The sequence below is a fragment of the Heloderma suspectum genome, chromosome 3, assembly GCF_057233095.1.
Source record: "Heloderma suspectum isolate Gila_16-S chromosome 3, 16-S_ref, whole genome shotgun sequence".
In the NCBI taxonomy this organism is placed as follows: domain Eukaryota; kingdom Metazoa; phylum Chordata; class Lepidosauria; order Squamata; family Helodermatidae; genus Heloderma; species Heloderma suspectum.
This window is the reverse complement of record NC_139460.1, coordinates 133115477-133131921: the sequence shown is the minus strand read 5'-3', so window position 1 is coordinate 133131921 and position 16445 is coordinate 133115477. Positions and strand designations below refer to the sequence as shown.

At 42.1% G+C, this 16445-nt stretch overlaps 1 long non-coding RNA gene across 1 annotated transcript in view; it reads left to right on the top strand.

Moving 5' to 3' along the window:
• LOC146350268 (uncharacterized) overlaps positions 1 to 5814 on the top strand; it is a 28568-nt gene extending 22754 nt beyond the window's left edge. Inside the window, exons 3-4 of the long non-coding RNA XR_014788829.1 lie at positions 3886 to 3992; positions 5290 to 5814. This is a non-coding gene — a long non-coding RNA (uncharacterized LOC146350268). The remainder of the gene's footprint in view (positions 1 to 3885; positions 3993 to 5289) is intronic.
• The last annotated feature ends 10631 nt before the right edge of the window (positions 5815 to 16445 follow it).

The window sequence follows — 16445 nt, the reverse complement described above, 5'->3', positions numbered from 1 at the left end:
GACTGAGCCAAAGTAGGAATTGAGCACCTCTGCCTTTTCTTTGTCATCTGTTATCATTTTGCCATCCTTATTTAATAGCTGAACAACCATTTCTTTCCTCTGCCTTTTACTATGCACATAGCTGAAGAAAGCCTTTTTGTTGTTTTTAGCATCCCTCGCTAACCTCACCTCGTTCTCCGCTTTAGCCTTCCTGACGCCATCCCTGCAATTCTGTGCTACCTGCCTGTACTCTTCCTTTGTTACTTGGCCTTCTTTCCACTTCCTATATGTGTCCTTTTTTGTTTTCAGGTCATCCCTAAGCTTTTTGTGAAGCCACATTGGCTTCTTCTGTTGTCTTCCACCTTTTCTTCTTGTTGGAATTGTTTGTGATTGTGCCTTGAGAATTTCCTTTTTTAAAAGTTCCCACCCATCTTGGACTCCTTTTCTCGCTAGCATTGTTTGCCATGGGACCTTACTGATCATTGTTCTGAGTTTATTAAAATCAGCTTTCCTAAAATCCAGGGTACGCGTTTGAGTACACTCGGCTTTTGCTTCCCTTAGAACCAAGAACTCAAGTACAACATGGTCGCTTTCCCCCAGAGTTCCTGTAACTGCTACTTTATCCACTAAGTCATCTCTGTTGGTTAGGATCAAGTCAAGGATAGCCGATCCTCTAGTTCCTTCCTCTACTTTCTGTAGGAGGAAGTTATCCGCCACACAAGTCAGGAATTTCCTGGAGGGGCCATGTTTTGCAGAATTTGTCTCCCAACAAATATCGGGGAAATTGAAGTCCCCCATTACTACTACATCATGCTTCCTTAAAACATTGGCTATTTGCTTTTCAAAAGTTTCATCCTTGGCTTCTCCTTGATTGGGTGGCCGGTAGTAGACTCCGACCACCAGGTTCCTTTTATTCTTTGCTCCATTTATTTCAACCCAGATGCTCTCGATGGGGCTACCAAGCTCCTCCTCCTGTATTTCTGTGCAGAGATATGTATTTTTCACATACAGTGCAACCCCGCCTCCCTTTCTGTTCCTCCTGTTCTTTTTGAACAAGTTATATCCTTCAACTGCTGTATTCCAGTCATGAGAGTCATCCCACCAAGTCTCAGTTATACCTATCAAGTCATAATTTCCCTCCTGTATTAAGAGTTCAAGTTCGTTCTGTTTGTTTCCCATACTCTGGGCATTAGTATATAGACATCGAAGACCATGTGCTTCATAGTCTGGCTTTCTTCCTACATGTGTCTGAAGACCGCTGTTCTCTCCATTGCAGTGCATGCGCCTACGTCCATTGTTACCCCCAACATTACATCTCCCTTCCCCGTAGGATTCAGTTTAAAGCCCTCCTGATGAAGTTCTTCATGCTGTGGCCAAACACATTCTTCCCAGCCTTTGTGAGGTGCAACCCATCCCTAGCCAACAGCCCATCTTCCAGGAAGTATAGCCCGTGGTCCCAGAATCCAAATCTCTCTCGTCGGCACCACCTTCGTAGCCAGTCATTCACCCGGATATAACATGTCATTCGTAGCCAGTCATTCACCCGGATATAACATGATTATATCGTGTCTACTTCAACCCTAACAAATGACGCAAACCCCATTTTCTCACCAGAAACTACATGCCTAGAAAAAAATGGGGGGATTGTGACTCAGGGTTATGTGTGTGTGACTCAGGGAGAGGGCTGTAGCTTTGCATGCCAAAGGTCCCAGGTTCAGTCCCCAGCATCTTCAGGTAGGGCTGGAAAAACCCTTGCCTGAAACCCTGGAGAGCCACTGCCAGTCAGTGCTGACAATACTAGGCTAGATGGACCAATGGTATAATGGTACTCAGTATAAGACAGCATCCTAAGTTCCTATGACTGAAATTATTTCACTGAAGAAGAGCCTTCTGCTCAAATTGCAACAGGATTTAATAGCGAATATTGCCATTTTGGATTTTCCTCACCTTTGTTGTACTAGATCTACTGGTGACATCCTCATATGTTGCTTTATATACTATATTATTGAGATTTGGAAGAAACAGGGTTGGGGGGGCAGAAAAGGGTGATAGATACTTGTGAACACAGTCCATGTTTGGAAACGGTGGCTACAATTTTCCCCAGGTTAGAGGGCTGTGTGGGTGAGGACTAGAGGGAGAGAAAGTAACACCCTGACATACATTTGTTCAGATCAGGCCGGCATTTCTAAGCTGAAGAGTCCATTTCCATGAGAAAGGTTAAAAGCTGTTCTTTGTCTTGATAAATTAATTTCCTTGGCAAAATTCAAGAGGCTTCATTCAAAAAAATAAAAAGGCTCTTCCAGTGCAATCCCATGTGTGTCTACTCAGAAGTCAACTCCATTGAGTTCAGTGGGCTTACTCCCAGGTAAGTATTTGCAGCCTTAATCCGGTAAATTTTGGTGACTGAATCACAGCAATTTGATTGCTGCTTTGCATGAAGCGCTCACCATCCTCCTCCCAAACGCTGCACATGGCAGGCCAGCCCTGTCAGCAGGCCAGGAGCCTGAGGCTCCCTGCTTGCCACTAGTCCAAGGTGAATTGCCACCCCCTTGCCTCCCTCCCTGGCTTTCCTCTTCCCATAAGCCCTCCTTTTCTTCTGGTTGTTGCTATATGATGGTCTTATGATGGTTCTTTCTCTAAAAGTAAGTGGAGGAAAACATTCAAGAGCATGTAAATAATTAGGTGTCCACATGGTCAGTATCAGTGGTGCTAACCTCCTACCCTGAATACACAGATGAAAACAGTGGTGCTAACCTATCAGTGGTGCTAACCTCCCACCCTGAAAACAAAGGATTTAAATGGGATGTCCATCCACAAACGAAAGGTTAGGATACCAGGCAGTCACAGATTCTTCACAGCCCACTTACTCTCGAACTATCCTTGGAGGATATCTTCTTTATATTGATCAGTTTCAATGTGAAATTGGTTTAATAAAACTTGTTTTGAGGAGTAATTTTTAAAGGTACACAATTTCCATCTGTACAAACGTTTTGAATCCTTATATGGGGATATGTTTTAATTGGCCTTGCAATCATTCATGTATCTGTCATTCAATACTTAAACCTTTGTATGGGTATTTGTTATCATTGTTCTTAAAGTTCATGGCAGAAGAATTTGTATCATCACTTGGCAACTTCTGATGAAGATTTATGAAATGGGTATATTACCAGATGCCCATTCTATGGGCTGATTGTGAATTGGTATCTAAGGGCGTAATCCTATCTAGATAGGCGGCTGCCTCCAAACTCGGAGGCGACCGCCTATCCAAAGCAGGGCAGGAGAAGCATGGAGGGGATCGTTCCCTCCACACTTCTCCTGCCCTGCTTTTCTGGCTAGACAGCCGACTGCAGCTGTCTAACCGTGGGAGCATGGAGCGGGGAGGGAGGCTGCTGTACGACACATTGGATGTGTCATACAGGCAGCTATGCCCTCCCCACCCCAGAATGCCCCCAGCCACACCTCTGAGTGTGGAGGATGGGGAGAACGAGGCAGCACAGAATTGGGGGGAAGTCAGTTCCCGGAAAATGGCATATCCTATGGCCAGCTAGCCGCTGTCTAGCGGCCATAGGATTGCTCCCTCCACTGTGTATAATTGAATTTCCTCTTTTGTCCTGGGTTTATTGTGCATTGTTATTCAGACTGTGTACAATTGTTTTTCACCTTAGTCCATGGGTTTACTGTTTCTTACTTTCTAAACTTGGTACACTGAATGTAAGATGCATGTGATCATGTTTTTGTTTACATATGCAGGGTACATCATTCATTCATTGTATACGTAAATGAATACAAGGCTTTTCTCACCCTGCCTCATTCATGAAATTGTATGAAGATCCAGATGATGTAATCTTCCATTCATAACCCTTCCATGTTTCCCCACAACTTCTTCCATCTTTTTTCTTACCACAGTAAATCCATTATGAAAATCCATTTGGAAGCAACCCTAAGTGTGCACTGAAGCAGGGCCCAATCAACTGTGGGGACAGCAGATGACTGGCAATGTTTCCTAAATTTAGGTGAAGCATATTTTTTAAAAAATTGAAGGTACACTTTATTCTTACACCTGGACAGGTTTATTTTTAGCATTTGCAACACTAAGAATGACCCATCTCCTCTCAGGGGAGATTTGAGTCACTGTTCTGATTGTGTGTCTCCTAATGAAAAGATGGAGCATTGGAACATAGGAAGCTGCCTTATATACTGAATCAGAACATTGGTCCATCTAGCCCAATATTGTTGACACTGACTTGCAGCTACTCTCCAGAGTTTCAAGGCAGGAGTATTTCCAGTTCTACCTGGAGATGCCAGAGAGTGAACATGTAGTCTTCTGCATATAAAATATGTACTTGACCACTGAGCCGCACCCCCTTTTCTAACAGACCACTTCTTCTGTGGATGGGAAATTCTAATCCATCTTTGGATCATTCAGTTATACCCAGTGCAATCATGCCTGACAGGGAGAGGCAGCTGAACAAATGATCCTCAATGGAAGCTCCAGTCTACACTCTTTCCAACCAGCTTCTGTTGGGGGTGGCTCATTGGGCTGCACTAGTTATTCTCATCAAATTATTCTCAGTGCAAAGTTGCAGTAGAATTGCCCACCCTCAGAAGAAGCTGCCCGTCTCGTCTTTGCCATCAGGAGTTGCACCATTGGAACAGGGACTCATGGAGAAATATGGCTGAGTGAGGATGTGAACCTGAGTTTCTTTGATCCTAGTCCAGCACTCTAACCACTAGAACAGGGATGGCACTGCTGTGCTAGGATGATTACCCTCAGACATAGCACAACATGGGTTTGTCCCCAGACCCTCTTTGCCATTCTGCCACTGTCCAACACTTTGTACAAAGTCTGTAAGGATTCTGAGAAGACAACCCGTTATTCATTTTTTCCCCTCTGCCCTGGTTGTGAGGCAAAATCCCCACATATGCTCATAGTTAGAGGGTGGGGACAGAGTGATAGAATCCTGTTTCACACTTGCTGTGCAGGATATCTATTCCTTTGCTGGGACTTATTTACTCCTGATCTGGTGTACCACGATTTGGCTGCAGAGTTAGTTGGACTTACATCCTGTGTTGTGTATGAGGCTCTCCGTTGACTCCCCAGAAGTCTTTGTACTCATCTTGCAAAGCTCTTGCACCAACCTGCATAAGAGGCTACATTGCAAAAAAAAAAAAAAAAATCCTAAATGAAGATTTTGGTCTTCTACATATCATAATTTTATAACTTTCATAAAAACACAAATGGAATATTGAGAAATGTGTTCCTATATTAAGATATTCATGCTGACATGCTTTGACTTTTCACTGACCTAGGAGACTGCTCTAGTTAAAAGAATCTGAGAAAAGCAAAGTTTCCCACCTAAAGTCAGGAGACATGTGCATTCGATGAGAAGGAAGGAAGGATAACTGCTTGTTCGGCTTATGATGCAAAAAAGTGAAAGATGACATAAGATATTTTGGGAAGACCACAAACCTGTGGAAGACAACCAGATGGCATCCTGTTGCTGGGAACTTACAGAAATGTGTCTCAGCAAAGCTGATAAGGATATGAAGTGAATATATCACTCCAAATGAACTTCAACATACAACATCTGTCCTCACTGGGACCAAAACACCTGTCTCAGCTTGACCTCTACATTTACTTCAGCTAAGAAATGTCACTAGGTAAGATCTCTAAAATAGGCATGCCCCTGGAAATAAACTTTAAATGTTTTTGAAATGTCTTTTGCTTGCAGCCACTTTGTATTTGGTCTGTGCTTTTATATCATGTTTTCTTAAAAAAAAATGTAAAACTACTTGAGATTTTAAAGGAAAGTATAAAAAGATGCACTTGATCTCAGAGTCCTTTTGAATTATCTGTGTGTGAGCCCATTCCAGAAGTCAGAAAAGCCTGCATTCCTGGCACCACATTGTTCTTGGGAAATGGCATGGGATACATTACCTGCTGATCCATGATCAAGCTAAATACAGAAATTTCATCTCTTAAATTCCCTGGGCAAAGATCAAATCTGTCACAGGTGGGATTGTTTTAACAAACTCAGCCTGACACCTTTCATGCAATTAGCAATCCCCCGGACGGTTTTTTAAAAGAGAGAAAATAGTAAGCACAGGGGGCCCAAGCCAGATGGGAGCTTTCCTCCTGATGCAGGTATGGGGAACCCAATCCAGATGGGGGTGGGGGAGGGTTACCCCCTGCCAGGGGCTAGTATGAGTATGCAGTATTAGCGTGCATTACTGTTAATATAATTCAATATGTTTCATGGATTCATGTGTCCTGAATTCAAAGGTATTGGTCACATGAAAAAGACACTCAGATTTGGGTTGTGAAATTAAAAATCAGTCACTCTGCTTCCCAGGAGGAAAAAAAAGCTTTTCCTCTGAGAGAAGCATAGGGCTGTATCCAGTGTTAGCCATTCTTAGATTAGACCCATTGAAAAGTATGTGACCTAAGTTAAATTAACATTGGATACAACCCAATGCTTCCCCTCCCCCAAAAGAAAAAAAATAGTCTCTTAGCATTGTGGGTTTCAATTATGTGCTCTTAACCATTGCTTTACTATTCATTAAGGTGGTTATATACATAACACCTCTTTGCTACTTCTTAAATGATTAATACTTAAGGTTTATACAGCACTTCTGAGTATGCGAAGGACTTCACACACACTATCTTTTTTATTTATTTATTTCATTTCTATACCACCCAATAGCCGAAGCTCTCTGGGCAGCTCACAAAAATTAAATTCTTGTTATCCTTACCACCAACTAGCAAGGTTAAAGCAGTATTATTATCTCCATATTACAAAAGGGCAGTGGCAGTGGCGGTGGGGGAAGATGGAACATGGCTTCCTTCAAACCATCTTAGGAATGTAGGAAGCTGACCGATCCTGACCGATCCTGGTTAGGCCATCTAGCTCAGAATTGTCTGCACTGAATGGCAGAGGATCTCTGAGGTTTCAGGCAGGGATCTTTCCCAGCCCTACCAGGAGATCCCAAGGAGTGAACCCAGTGGCATAGCACTGAAAGGAAGTGCTATGCCACTGAGCTATGGGTTAATGGTAGGAGGAAGATTCAAGCCAAGGACTTTTTAAATTTATACCTTGATCTCTTAGCCACTATGCTACATAAGTTGTTGTATCTCTGCTGCTTCTTATCATCATCATCATCATCATCAGCGTTACTTTCCAACAAGTAATGTATATACCAGAAATATTGAAGTGTTACGCTACTCCAGAGAATTTAAGCTTGGACCATTCTGCTGTTAAATCCTATGAAATGGAATACTGAGCCTGCAAGAGTGGAATGGGAGAAGCCATTAAAACAAAAGATGGAGAGCTAAATTGAAGGAGTTTTTACTATCTGTTCTCCTGTTTGCCTTTATTTCTGTGTGTCTCATTCACATAATGAGTGTATTGACACTCATTATGCAAATGAGATTATCTTGCCAGGAGGATTTCTGTTCCTCCATGAGTCATTTAAACTAGGTTATATATTCATCAACAGAACCACTGACTATAATGATAGGAGTTGAAATCTTCTCAGGAAATGCTGGGGTGAGGGGTGGGGGAACGTGCACTAGCTGTCCATGGCACTACCTGGAAAGCAGCACTTACATTGCCAATGTCTGGAATGCCAAACACATCTGGAAGGCTGACCCAGGGGCCATCTACATGGCACTGCTTTCAACCTTCACTCCATCGTAACTGCACAGCTTTGCAGCTGTGAATTAGCTTCTGCTGCGGTACACGCGCAATTTACTATGGATTTCTCCACTGGGTAAATCCACTGTGCCCTGACACATAGCCATTGAAGCGAAGTGCACTGCCCCCCTTTTTTAACCATTATATTTAAATGTGCAGCTGCACAGGCACGTGAGGTTGGAAGTGTGACACTTGAGGTTTTAGTGGCTTTTTTTTATTTTAGGGATTCTTTTGTGTCTGTCCGTTCCTCATTAGGTAAAATGTGGGTGGTCTGCTCCTTCGTTACCATGCCAACTGTTTGGCAGTTCTCCAGCCCAAGACTCTCGCAATGATTCGCACACGCCAAGGTGTGTGCCCATGAGAGGTACATGTCTACCCATCAATCCAAAATGATGGCTGGAGTGAAATTGGCCCTGGACCTTCTGCTCCCTGAAGACCCCCCTGGCCCTTGGCCACTGACTCCAAAGCAGCCACTGTGAGGATACGAAGCTGTGAAGGTGTGTGAAAGAGTGGTTGAAGAAATGAGCACGCTTCTCCATGCCTCTGTAACTGCGCAGCCACGAAGGAATGGGGAGGAGTGAAGGGGCATCACAGAGTGACACAGGCTCCAGGCATGCCTACCATATGCCCACCACAAAATGCAGAGTTGGTTTGGGGAAGGGACAGACAGCTCGCAACCGCAGGAAACCTGCAGCAAACAAAAGACATTGCAGCAAAATGCATCTTTGGAAATCCGCATTTTCCTGGTGAAAACCATGGTCAGGCTGTGAAGTGGCAACTATGTCATATGTCCCGAAGGACCTCGAATCGCAGCAGCCCTGGAGTAAATGGCTCATGTAGATGGGGCCCCAATTGCATAACCCATGATTAAAAAAAGAGAGAGGCAGAATTCAAACTCACAACCACAGACGCAGCAACAGTGCCAGGCAACAACCCACTCCCTTGCCAACTTGTAGTTTTGCACAATAGGTACTGTAAATCAAGTAGAATGTAGAATGCTGCTGACCTCAAACCCATCTTAATATTATTTGTATTATTAGTCTTTTAAAGGGAACTGCCATTAATGTTTTTATTTCTTGGCAGAAGTGGATATAATTTGCAGGGATACGAAGGGCTTTGAGCCTCAAAAGCTCATTCAGATGAATAGGTGCAGGGATTTTTTGTGCAAGGGCAGCCTTTACATTTTGAAAGCCCATGGTTTTATTAGCAATTTATATGAAAATGGCACACGTCATAGAGATATCTCCGGGAAAGAAGCCTGCAAAGTTTCAGAACGATAGCTGCAGAAGCTAGCAAGTCATCATGATTGAAAACCAGTGAAAGGCTTTTTTCATAGTGAAGCCTGGTGGTATTGGGAGAATGGCCATTTCACGGCCCCATCTTTGCCCTCTCCTAGAGCACAGTGATTGGAAAGTCCTTAGTAAAATGTGCCCTATGATTAGAACATGGACCTATCAGTCACTCAACCATACTCCCTCCACCACCACCTCCACACCCATCCGCATTTAGAGAAACAAAAACAAAAGACACTATTTTTGTCTGCCTTTCTGAAGCCTGAATCATAAATGAAGCCTGGTGAAGGGTCTAGCTTCAGTTCTGGTCACTTTGGAGGAAAGCCCACTTTGCCTTGGGAAGCTCCAGAAATGGTCTGAAGGGGCCAAATTCAGCTCAGGCTTTCACTGAATCTCGTGCACATCCCTAGTAATATTAATTGATCCAGTTGTTCAAAGCAAATAATGAAATATAAATAATAAGTATATCTCCTATAAGCACTCGGGTCTCTTAATGCGTGTTTGAGTGTTCTCCAAATATATGATCAAAAGCTACCTTTTTCTCAAAAAGTTGTCTTGTTGGACCACATTTATTGCATTAGTTTATCCATTATTAGGACATCCATATAGTTCATCCATATAGTATATTCATTTTGCCTCTTTGTGGACAAGGTGATTTCCATTGCTGTGTTGTGTGAGTGTTCATGCAGCAAGAAATACATTATGAATTAGAAGGACAGAAACCTCATTCTCATCAATATATTCCCAGTAACATAGTTATGGGTTGTATAAAAATCTGGTAACACACCCAGATGGAAGCGAAGTCAGGAGTTTCAGCTATAATTCAAGGGGTTTGACAAAAGTGGGGCACTAACCATTCAGGAAGTACAGCCAGTGGCATACACCCCCCCATCGTTGGGGACTCATAAGTAATGGAATGAATGGCTGACAAGCAGCTGCATGGCCAGGTGTGGCCTGTTTCCTGGGTAGCCCATGACCAATCAAGCAGATAAAAGGCCTGGAGGTGGTTCTGAGAGTTACATTTGCATTTGGTAGCTGTTCACTGGAACTCCCAGCATGAGGTCCAAAGAGGTGTCCATGCGAGTGAAGGAGGCCATCATTAGGCTGAGGAAACAAAATAAACCCATCAGAGAGATAGGAAAAACAGTGGGAGTGGCCAACACAATGGTTTGGAACATCCTGAAGAAGAAGGAATTAACCGGCAAGCTCAGCAACAGCAAAAGGCCTGGAAGACCATGGAAGACAGCTAAAGTAGATAATAGCAGAATTCTGCTCGGGGTGAAGAACCCTTTCACAACATCTAGCTAGGTCAAGAATGCTCTTGCGGAGGTAGGCATGTCGTTGTCAACATCTACAGTCAAGAGACGGCTTTATGAATGTAAATACAGAGGCTTCACAACAAGGTGCAAACCACTGGTAACACTCAAGAACAGAAAAGCCAGGTTAGCCTTTGCCAGCAAACACCTAAAAAAAGCCTGCCCAGTTCTGGAATAAGATTCTTTGGACTGATGAAACCAAGATTAACTTGTACCAGAATGGTGGGAAGAGAAAAGTATGGAGAAGGAAAGGACCAGCTCATGATCCAAAGCATACCACATCATCTGTCAAACATGGTGGAGACAGTGTGATGGCATGGGCATGTATGGCCGCTGATGGAACTGGGTCACTGGTGTTTCTTGATGACCTGACTGCTGATAAAAGCAGCAGGATGAATTCTGAAGTGTATAGGGCTATACTTTCTGCTCAGGTTCAGCCGAATGCTTCCAAACTGATAGGATTCCGCTTCATATTGCAGATGGATAATGACCCAAAACTTACAGCAAAAGCTACTCAAGAGTTTCTCCAGGCAAAGAAGTGGGATGTTCTTCAATGGCCAAGTAAGTTCTTGAACTGTCTAACAAAAATATGATAAATGATTCAGGTGTTATTGTGTATAGGGTCTTGCACCACTTCCTGCAATCTTTCCATGATGGTAGACAGGAGTAGCTGTCTCTGACCTTGGAGGTGGGGGGAATCCCCAGTATCCTATGGCCCCTGAGACAATGTCTAGGAGCCACAGGGTTGCTCCCTCCAAATTCCTTAGGATGGATATTCTTAAATATTTAAGGGTCCTTACCTATTTAAATTATTGTTGAATTGTTGTAATGAGACAGGAGGTGCCATTATTGGCACAATGTCTGATTTATTATATTTCATTGTAACTACAGCTACTGAACCATAATCTTTGAGTTCTTGTAGTACTTCTAAAAGCATGTCATGGATTTGTGATATACATAAGAATCACAATAAAGTTCTGTTTTGTATCCCTGCTGATTTACTCTTATGCCTGTAATGCTACATTTTTTTTCTAACACTGTTTTCCAAAGGTCCAGCATTCTGTTGTGTTTTTTTTAAGTGTTACTTTCTGCGTCTCCCACCAGCTTTGCTTGGGCACCATGCAATAAAAGACAACTTAGGACACAATACTATATTTTAGTTACCAGCTGAGCAGCTTTAGGGTTTGGCAGAAGCCCTACTACACCAGCAGAACTCAACATATGCCGCTGGCACAAAAGATGCACCAGTGGGGCAGACCTCTCAAGGTTCACAAGTTGTGGGTTTCCCCCCTCTCATCCTGGGCTGAGCACACACATGATACAGTGGCCAATTCACCTGTGTAGCAGCGGTGTATCTTTGCCCCAGCATAATTAAGGTATAACAATAAAGCTATCTGTCATCCAGTCCCAATTTTAAATTTGCAAACCACAGGGGCATGATCAGATCAAGTTCTTACCCTGAGGGAGAAATGATCAGATTATCCATGAGATTTTTTGACATTAAAATGTAATATGGGGAAATGGTTTAAGCATTCATGTACATAATAAGAAGTCTTGAGCTAATGAATTTATCCATAATGCCATATTTATTAATTTATTAAATTTATTAATCGCCCATCTGGCTGGTCACCCAGCCACTCTGGGCGATGTACAGAATATATAATAAAACAGTTTAAAACAATAAAATTCTACAATAAAAACATTTTCTAAAATACCCTAACCCACCCCAAATGCCTGCCTGAACAATCACGTTTTTAATGCACGGCGGAAGCTCATTAAAGAGGGGGCATGGTGGAGTTCCCTAGGGTGGGAGTTCCACAGAGTGGGGGCCACCACAGAAAAGGCCCTCTCCCTCATCCCCACCAGTCTAGCTATCCTGGCTGATGGGACAGAGAGAAGGCCATACGAGGCTGATCTTGTTAAGCGGCCTGTCTGGTGTTGCTGGAGGTGCTCCTTAAGATAGGCTGGGCCGGAACCATATAGGGTTTTAAAGGTCATTATTAAAGGTCATTATTAACTCCAAGTTATAAATTTATTAAGTGCTTTAACCTTTCTATTAACAGTTAGCCCACATTTTTTGCCTGTTTTGTGTTTTTCAGGTTGTATCACCATCATGAATTCTGCTCCATTTATGACTGTTCCCTCTTGAAATTGTTCCACTGAGTTAAAACAACAACAACTGCTTGTGAACTGATGCTTGATTTTCATTGGGAGCATATTCAGAACCAAGAATCCATTCTTTTCCATTAATGATTTCTCTTAAAGGAAATTTAATTTTGTCATCAGTAATGTTTAATGTAAAACAAATAGATGTTTTCTGAAAATAAGGTTCTGCTTTTGCTTTTAACCACATATATGTTGTCCAATCCATGAATCTTTAAATATTTTCTCCATCACAGATCTAAAATGGGTTTCTTGAGGAAGCATTATATCTGCAGCTTTTCCTTTGAAGACATGAGTGCATTTTTAAAACTTTATAATATTGTTTAAGCCTTTTGTCAGAAGTCTAAACTTAGGTCCAGCCATGTTTATACCTTTCAGAAAAGTAAATACTCATTTCCAACTGTAATTTCCAGAAAAGTTAAGCAAATATTGCTACTAAACCTAGAAGAATTACAACAATCAGAGTTATAAACTATGTATGATGAGGTCAATCATATTCTGTTGCTCTATTTTTCCCTCCCTTCATTCCAGAAGCCTCCTGGTTTGCATGTAATGCCATGGTTTATTTAACCCATGGGTTGTTGAATTCTAGGTTGTTGTGATGTGTGAACCCAGCCACCATAACAAACTATGGTTTGTTAATGAAGAACAACCCAGAAAAAGAATCCATGGTATGTTGTTGGGTTATGAACTCTGGGTTGTTAACCATGGGTTGTCACTACATGTGAACCCAGAACCGTGAGTTGTTCATGGGTTGTTTTACCAGGCTCCAGAGGCAGCGGGCAAGAGTAGTAAAAAAATCCAGCCGCATTACATGCCAGTGCTACAGTTTCACAAAGGCATTTTGGATACAGGGAGGGAGTGGGTGAAGGAGGAGGGAGACAAAAGAACCCAAGAAATGAGAAAATAAACTATGGTTTGTTTGATCATCTGCCAGATAAACACTGTGTAGGGCAACAACTCATGGGTTAACTGTGGACTAAATAAACCATCGGTTAAGTGTTATGTGCAAACCAGGTCATTAACTTACAATTTGCTGGGTTGTATGTCGCGTGCAGGCTGCTTCCACTTTGCATAATTAACCCATGATTAGTTCTTAGGTTAACTTTGGATTCTTTCATCCAGAAACAACACAAAGCATCCAGGTTCACACATCATGCATCAACCTACAGTCGGGCTGATCGGAGGTTGATTAATTAATCTGCAATTTGCCACATTTACATGCAAACGGAGCCACAGAGAAGCTACAGTGATTCTCAAAACTGTTTACTTCCAGCGTGCCATATTTACAGTTGCAAATTATTATCAATTATTACCTTTTGAACCACCCTAAATCTGTAGTGTCTAAATTCACCTATTCCTTGATCAACACTGCCATTTCCAGTTCCAGACTGAAGGACTGGCAATTATTTTATTTTTACTGATAAATAATCAATATATGCAACTGTGCTTGGTTTTGCCTTTGTCTTTTAAAAATCTTTTCCTTTGCGCTTATAATCTGCCAATCATCTGGTTTATTTTCTACCTGTAAACTATCCTGTTCATCACTGTGTCTTCACATCTCTAGAATATCTTATCTAGTTCAATATCTAATGAGCAGCAGATATCCTTGTTTCAGAGTTCAAGCTATATGCATTTCATCCATCTATTTAACAGCAAACTTGGTTGCTTGAGTGCCTATCAGTGTGGAAACAAAACAGGTGTGTCCAAAAATAAAGTGGTTTCTACACACTTGGGAACTCCTTAGGTATGCAGTAGCATATAAGTTTGTAAATTAAAAGGACAAATAACTTTGAAAATGGCCTAACAAATCATGGAGCTTCCAAAATGTACAGAATGCTGAGGAATCAGTTGAGAAAAAAGAAAAGAAAACTAGAGGTGCGGGAGAGAAGAAAGAATTAGCCCACTCAGGGCTTTACTGCACCAGGCTTTTTATCCCACAATTTACTGGGGCTTTTGTTTCCCAATTCTTTGTGGGATTAAGATTGGCTCCTTTACATGGGTGGAAATGTGCTTTGATTTGGGGAGTTCATTTGTCTGCAAGTTCTATATGGTTCATTAAACAGCCATTAGATGGTGCTGTTGTATAGCAGGACTGTGTAATTACACATGGACAATATAGCAGATTAATCTTCTTTATAGGGGTTATCGCCAATCTTTGAAAACCCAGGTTAAATGTTAGAAAGTGTGAGAGACACCCTGGAGGTTGATGATGTCATAGAAGGACCTGCAAACTTCCATGAATGACCTGTCAGGACGGTGCAATAAAAGTCTCGTGTAGAAATCCTCTACAGCTCCTAACAGCTTATAGTAAAGCACCCTGGTAGAGCAGATTAGAGTTGCAGGGAAGAGGGTGCCCTGAGGTTAAAAAAAATCTCCCCCCCCCCCATGCACAATACTCCGGACGGAAAGGAAAAGGGGAAAGAAACCTTTTCCCTTTCCTGCTATATAGATGTAAAATGAACCCTGTGTGAATTTTCAAGGTCTTCTTTGATCAACAGGTTGTTATAGGTCTTAATTCTTAGGCATTTGATTCTAGACACCCCTGAGAAGTCCACATCTCTGAGATCATGTGCTATATGATATTCTTGCAAACTGAAATAGCTGTGGCAGATTCTTCAACTTCTGACAGCAACTCCCTTTTTTATTACCCAGAGGTTTAGATTGCTTTTTAGTTAATTTTGTCCAGAATTGAGAGCCTTTTTTGGTGCAGTGCACTGTAGATCATTAAGCTCAAACCACCATTTCACAGGTGACATAACTTGTACAAACACACACACACACACACACACACACACAGATTTACTAGACTCTTTGAATACCTTCCTTCCGGACAGTCTGCAGGCATTGGCCCAGTTCGTAAGTAATGCTAAGGCAGTATTTGCTTGGTGGCAATGTTTGTGCTGGTAGCTGTGGATATTGTGTGTGTGTCCCCGCCCTGCCCTGCGGTGCATATCTTTTCCCAGGATTATTTCTTGTTTGTCACAGCACCAAGCCAGAAACATCCTGGGCTGTTTATCCTGAACTGTGAAATCAAATTGCCAATTGTCATCATCCCCTCGCTGCTCCCGACAGAGATTCTATACATTTAAGATCTCCATCACAGGTAGAAATGCAACAGGTGAAGCTGTCTCTCTCCAGGACAGGAAAAATGTCATTGGTTGATTTCTGCCTACTATGCATCTCTGCTCATCTTCTTTAAAAGGTGACAACCATAGGCATATGTATAAACAAAATAATTAAGCATAATTCAGAAGACCAGAGAAACAGGACAGCAGAAAACAGTATTATGTTATGCTCCCCTACAACATCTTTCTTTAATGTTACCTTCAGAATATTTACCTTTCTCACTTCTTAGTAATTTATCAGTGATCATTTACCTCATATCCTTTGTCTGGGCTAGGATCCAAAATGCTGCTTCTATTTCCCTTGCAGGCTCTGGGGGAGGGAGGAACTTTTGAGTTTACAGACATGGATATTTTCAGAGCAAGTGCTGCTTAATTTATAATATTACCCCCTTTGCAACCCAGAGCCAACCAAAAAGACTCTATTTCATATTGCAGCCTTAATCAATGCAAATTTCACTGGGAAACCTGAAGAACTAAGCAGGGTTCACAAGAGTTAATACATCCAGCTTGTTTATTTCTACATCTTCCAGCATCTCTACCTTCTGACGTATTGTTACTACACCCAACATAACAAGGTCATCCTTATGTACACAGGTTGCCTCATTTTTCTTCTCTCTGGGTACAACCTTTACATAACAGACTAGGTCCTATCAGTATGACTTTTAAAATACACACACACGCACACACACACACACACACACACACACACCCATTTTCAGCTATTCAAAGGAGGCTGTATATGTCCTCCTTGCCTTGCCACTGCTACAATAAACTACTCTGGAAAGTTCAAGAAAATGTTATTGTGAATCCTCGTGCACCCTGTTGCTACGTTCTCTGCAACTGTGTTTTTTTTGCAAGCCTTTGCTGATTTGA